Source organism: Chaetura pelagica, unplaced genomic scaffold, assembly GCF_000747805.2.
Source record: "Chaetura pelagica isolate M959 unplaced genomic scaffold, ChaPel_1.0 scaffold223, whole genome shotgun sequence".
Classification (NCBI taxonomy): Eukaryota; Metazoa; Chordata; class Aves; order Apodiformes; family Apodidae; genus Chaetura; species Chaetura pelagica.
The window spans coordinates 54,590-61,247 of record NW_009952687.1 but is presented as its reverse complement, the minus strand read 5'-3'; positions in this window follow the sequence as shown (position 1 = coordinate 61,247).

Here is a 6,658-nt window from a genome sequence, read left to right as displayed (position 1 = left end):
GTGGGGGCGGCAGACCAGCCGCTCGCTCTGACAGCTAAACCGGCCTGCGAGTATTAATAGCTCCGGCTTCATGCGGTGAGGCTGGGAAGTTAACTCCTCAGCTGCCGCCTCCGGGGCTGCCCAGGCTCCAGCCTCTCTCCCTGCTCCGTGCTGAGGCCTCAGGGCTCCCCAGCACCGCGGCTGAGACCTGCCCAACTCAGCGCAGCTTCTCGGCGTGGCACTGAGCTCCCTGCTCTGTACCCCTGGTACCCTGTCCTGCTCCTTCCACAGGCTCTGCAACCCTTGGCGTGGGGCACTTGGCACGAGCAGGGTGGGGATTTATCTTGGCCTGGGTGCCCGTGGGTGTCTGTGGGTGCTCTGAGCCCCAGGGGTGGTGGAGAAGGGGGCCTGGCAGCATTCCTGGGGGGCTGCTCCCTGCTGCACAGCCAGGCACTGTGTGTGGGGCACGGCAGGAGCATCACGGTGCCCCAGTGAGGGGTGTCCCTGCCCCACAGCACGTGTCCCTGCCCCACCAGGGCTGGCTCTGTGCCACCAGGGTAGCCATGCCAGTGGAGTCTGGCTATTCCTGGGAGACAAGCAAGGCCACCTTGGGTCAGGAGCCCCCTCACCCAGGTGGCCACATGCCCTTGCTAAACAGCTCTGGAATCTCAACGTTCCCCACCTGCTGGGACCAGGGCAAAGGGCAGCATTGGACTTCCAGGTCCCCAAGAGTGGTGCTGGTCCCTTGCCCACACCCACCCTGGGGGAGAGGGAAGGGCCATGTCCTTGGAGGGACACGGAGAGGCTTCCCCAGCCTGGCCACAGGCTTTGTCATCCCTCCCTGTGAATTATTCAGCGTGTGGCTCTGCTTGCAGCGCATCCGCTCCAGCCACACCCCCCCCTCTCATGGCAAAAATCAATGGCTTTTTAACTTCTTGTGGCCAGAAAGCTGCCAGCTGTGCTGCCTGAAGGTCCCATCCTCACCACACAGCTTCCCCAGGAGACCAGGGACCCGGCCTGGAGGGTGGGTGTGTTATTTTATTGCCATGCTGGGCAAGCACGTGTTGCCCCAGGCTGGAGCAGCAGGAGCTTGGTGACCCAGAGCAGGGCTCCTCCTCAGGACATCCTCTCCCATCAGCTGTTTCAAATCCCAGCATTTCTCCTGCCATTAAGCAGAGTCCATTACCCCAAGGCCTTTCAGGGACTTGTGTTCTCCCATGGTGAGCAGAGCTCAAAGCACAGGGTGCTCATTGAGCATCCATGGCAAAGAGGGGCTGGTGGGGGGGGCTTGTGCTGCAGAGTGGGGAGAACAGGTCCCCTTGGCACGTTCCTGGGGGTGGTTTGCACCAAGGGAGCTGTGGGACAGTGTCTTGTGAGGGCTGGGGACATGGGCAGGGGCATAGGATGAAGCTGGTGGGTGGTCAGGGTCGGGGACAGGGCGCAGGGAGTTAATTGCAGAGGTGGGTGACAGGATGGCCCCCAGTCCCACAGGTGATGGGGGGGCAGGGAGGGCTGCAGGCAGCACGGCTGGGCTGGTGGGGGTGGCACCACCTTGTCACCCCCTGCTCATTTGTGGGGGGCTGGGGCTGTGCAGTGTGTCTGCAGGGAGCTGGGAGCAGCATCCCGCAGGCATTTGGCACCAGGGAAACCCCCCCCCTCCAGCCCACAGGCTGCAGGTGGGGCCCCCCACCACAGCCAGGCTCCCCCAGTCTCCCCCAAGCCCCCCGGGTGTGGCACCAGGGCCCTGGCACCCACCCAGGCACCCACTCACCAGGAACACACTGCAAGAAGCAACAAAAAAATGTTAAAATTTAATGCCTCAACTAATGGGCCGAGCAGAGAGGAGCAGAAACAAGGAGGCAAAAAGCCTGCTCTTCCTTGGAAGGGAAGAGGTGAGTGTGCCCAGATCCAGGGAACCCCTAATGGCTTCTGGCTTTGCAGCCCCCTCCACCCCACACTTCCTAAAAGAAGGGGAGACCTTTCTGGTCCATGGCGGTGCCCGCATGGTGGGACCTGCCTCCTTCTCACCACACTCAGCTCAATAAACCCCAGTAGTTCCCCCCAGCACCCACTGAGGCATGGGACCAAACAGACTGTCACAAACCCATGTGGCTCCTGCTGGATGTCCCACAGGAGCTCAGGATGGGGGATGGATCCCTCAGGACCTTGCTCATGGCAGCCCAGCTCTGCCACCCTCCCTGCAGCCACCTGCACCTCTCCTGGTCCCCTCCCCAGATGTGTTGCCTTCCCTGGGTGGGTTTTTTTGAGGTCTAGGAAGATGGCAAAGGCAGACTCTGAAATTTGTGGAGGTTTTAAAAAATCCACAGTCCGACACGGGTCCTTTCTCCTTGTCTGTAACAGCAGTGGAGGCTCTTACCAGAGAGACCAAGCTGCCCTGGCTTCCTGCTCCCCCTCTCCCACCCTGCTCCTCCAGCCCTGAGGCTGTTGGAAGGGCTGGTGTGGACCCCAGGATGGATTTCTGAGCCTGCCTTTCAAAACACAGATGAAGCACCAGACCTGCAAGGCCCAGCTGAAGAAGGATTTTGCCTGTGCTGAACCCATCCCTGTTTATTTGGGGACCTCCTGTCATGTCTCAGCCCCTGGCTCCAGGAGCTTGTTTTGTCCCAGGGTAAAGCAGCCCTTCCATGGGAATTGGGAAGCTGTTCAGAGCAACATAGTCAGTAAAATTAAGAACATAAGAAAGACATGGAGCTCCTGGAGCAAGTCCAGAGGAGGCCACAAAGATGATCCCAGGGCTGGAGCAGCTCTGCTCTGGAGCCAGGCTGGGAGAGTTGGGGTGTTCAGCCTGGAGAAGAGAAGGCTCCAGGGAGACCTGAGAGCAGCTTCCAGGGCCTGAAGGGGCTCCAGGAAAGCTGGGGAGGGACTTGGGACAAGGGCAGGGAGGGAGAGGACAAGGGGGATGGATGAAAACTGGCAGAGGGGAGATTGAGGTTGGACATGAGGAGGGAATTCTTTGGTGTGAGGGTGGTGAGAGCCTGGCCCAGGTTGCCCAGGGAAGCTGTGGCTGCCCCATCCCTGGCAGTGTTGAAGGGCAGGTTGGATGGGGCTTGGAGCAGCCTGGGCTGGTGGGAGGTGTCCCTGCCCACGCAGGGGGTTGGAACTAGATGATCTTGAAGGTCCTTTCCACCCCAAACCATTCTATGATTCTAAGATTAAATATCACCTGAAAACCCAAACAGTCCCAGGTGAAACCCGACAGGGTGTGGAGCAGGGCAGGAGGACCTGGCCAGGAGCTGTGGTGGCCACATAAGATCCTTGCCCACCACAGCCACCCTGGCCAGGACAGACAGGCTGCCTGGCACAGGGATGTGGGATGGTGTGGGTTGATCACCCTCCTCCCCTGGGACACCAGGGTGCAGGCACAGGGTGACGGCAGGAGGAAGAACCACCATCATGGGGAGAAGGTCTCAGGAGCACCCCTTCCCCAGAGCAACAGGCTACAGTGCTTTTCTAAAAATCAATTCCACCCACCTGCACTTCCCACAGGTATCTGTACTCAGGGCCTTTCCCTGCTGTGTCTTTTACAACGTGGTAAATGAGCAAAACCTCTTGCCAAGCCACTCATGAGGAGCTCTTGGGCTTTGCTGCCCAGAACTTGCCCTCACATTTCCAAGCGGATTTATGGCCTCTGGAAAGGAAAATTTAACCCTTTCCCTCAAGCTCTTTTCCATGGGGTGGCAGAGCAGGGAGAGGCTGATTGCTAGATGGCATTTGGAAGGAGTTCCAGCTCCATTTGTGGTGGGAGCAGTGACCAGGAGATGGGAATAGACACGTGGTTGGATGCGGAGCGTCGCCAGCTGCCGGGTTGGAGGGAGGCTCAGACTAACCCTGGAGGCAAAAACTCAAACTCTGCAGAGCTGGAATAAAACAATTGGATGTGGTGAATATTTGAAGGTGGAATTGAATGGGCCGGAATCCAGGCTGGAGCTGTTGGAGGAGGCTTTGATGGGAGGGCTTGAAATCACGTTCCAGTGCGTTTCACTGCATGTTTATGAGAAAATCTGAGGGATAAACCATGAAAAAATGACTGGGTTTCATAAATTCTCTTCCCTTGGCCTCCCAACACAGCTGTTCTGGTCCCTGGCATGTCCCTTCCTCCTGCTTTGTGGTGGTTTTTTAAAGATAAAGTGACCAGAAAAGGAAGACAGGGTGATGGCTTCTACCATCTTGGTGCTGATCCAGGCTCCATCTGGGATTTGCTGCCTCCCTCTTCAGCAAACAGGAGATGGAGGAGACCTAAAAGAAAGCCCAGATGGTGGCTTGGTGGCCTGTTGATTGTCCTTCACAAACAGCCTTTCCAGCCCCAGAAATGGGATAAAGGAGACCAGGAGTCTGGCACTGCTCGTGTTCCTGGACGTGTTTCTCCTCGTGCAGCAGTGGTGCCGGTGGCACCTGTGATCCTCGCACCCCATGAGGTCCCAGCCAGGGCTTCATGAGACCTGTTGTTGTCCCAGCAGTGTGAAGGCACCAGGTCACCTTCCTCTGCCTCATGGGGATGTTCCTGAAGCAGGGGTGAAGGGCTGCAAAGCTCCACACACACCCTCAGCCCCAAGTCCTGGGTATCCCAATGGATGCGACAGGACAGAAGGTCCCTGGAAGGATCCAGCAGTTTGGTGGAGGGTTTGTTGAGGAGAATCGTGTCCAGTTCTGGAGACTCCAACATAAAGATATGGAGCTCTTGGAGTGAATCCAGAGCTGGTCACAGGGATGATCCAAGGGCTGGAGCAGCTCCACCCTGGAGCCAGGCTGGGAGAGTTGGGGTGTTCAGCCTGGAGAAGAGAAGGCTCCAGAGAGACCTTAGAGCAGCTTCCAGGGCCTGAAGGGGCTCCAGGAAAGCTGGGGAGGGACTTGGGACAAGGGCAGGGAGGGAGAGGACAAGGGGGGAGTGATTAAAGCTGGCAGAGGGAGATTGAGGGTGGACATGAGGAGGAAATTCTTTGGTGTGAGGGTGGTGAGAGCCTGGCCCAGGTTGCCCAGGGAAGCTGTGGCTGCCCCATCCCTGGCAGTGTTGAAGGGCAGGTTGGATGGGGCTTGGAGCAGCCTGGGCTGGTGGGAGGTGTCCCTGCCCATGCAGGGGGTTGGAGCTGGATGATCTTGAAGGTCTTTTCCAAGCCAAACCATTCTATGATGATTCTATGATGTTTTTGGTCCCCACCAGCTTGCCCCATGCCTGTGACACACCAGATCCCTCCCAGCCCAGCCCAGGGAGCTGGAGCTGCTTCTGTTTTTTGGAGAACACCCCCCACCCAAAAAAAAAAACTACTCCAGAAAATCAAGGGTGGAAGAAGCAGGTCTCCATGGCTTTGGAGGTGAGGTGTGCATGGCTGAGCAGATCCATGTCCAGCAGCTGCATTTCCCTGGGCAGCAATGTGCAACCTGGAGCACGTGTCCACAAGCAACTCTACTGGAATGACAAAGGGCAATAATAAGATTATCCTTGTGACAGTCACCATGGTAACCTGCCCTCTGCCACTGCAGCTGCAGTATTGCTGAGGTGGCATCTCAAGGTACTTCCAGCCTCTCTTAAACACACACAGAGGTGGGCACCACACATCCCCTTGGCTCAGCCTGGCTTTTTGGCTGCGTGGGAGGAGATGTTGGTGGAGTCCTGGAGGTGTTTGGAAGGGTTTTGGAGGTGGTTTTCAAGGTTTTGGAGAGGCTGGGGGAGGTTTTGCAGGTGTTGGGAGAGGTTTTGGAGGTGTTGGAGAGGTAGGTTTTGGAGACAGGGCTCAGCCTTGGGGGGTAGTCAGGGTAATTCATCAGCACGTGGCAGGGAACAGATGTACCTCCCACGCTTCCAGGCAGTGTCTGCTCAGCTGCAAGCTGCACCTCTCCTGCCTGCTGGGTTCTTTTATCAGCCTGTGTGGCCCAGGAACAGCATTTCCACCCAAAAAGAAAGGCTGGTCGGGGTCAGCAGGACAGGGGCTCGTGGGGTCAGGGCTTTGCTGAAGGCACGGAAGGAAACCTGCCGTGGGGAAGAGAGGGAACTGCTCAACCTTAATCTGCTTGGGGAGCCTCGTGGTTAGTAACACCCCCACAAAGGGTTTATTTTCCTCCCTCTCTTGTTTGGTTTAATCCTCTCACAGAACTGTAAGCATCTGCAATATCCCCACATGGATATTGTCCCCTCTCAAGCCTATTAAGCCACCAGTTTCAGCCATCCCTTCTAACTGGGAGAGCTGGGAACCACGAGAAGCATTTTTAACTGTATCCACTTCATGGTTTTGAGACTCCAGTAGGTCTTGATTTTTTTAAGACAGTGGTTAGAGGCTCGATTTCCTTTTTTTTTACAAATCCACCTGCTGTTCTGGGTGTCTGTGTTAACATCTTCTCTCCTGGCCATTGGAAAACCACAGAGAGCCCCAAGCTGGACTGGGGAACGGGAATACATGGTTTAGTAAGGGGTTTCTACGCCACACAGCTCCACTATAACAACTACTGAGGACTTGCCGGGTTGGGGGGGGGAGGGCCTGGGTGTCCACCGGGTTCACTTTAATGAATTAATTCTTTACAGAGGCATGAAGCCAGTGAACACAGGCTGCGTCGTGCTCGCTCTGAAGTCTCTCGGGAGGTGGGGAGGAGGAGGGGGAGGCGGCAGGGCCGGCCCTGAGGGCTGGGGGGGGTCGGGCTTGGCGGGGCCTGGCGGGCCCGGGGCTCA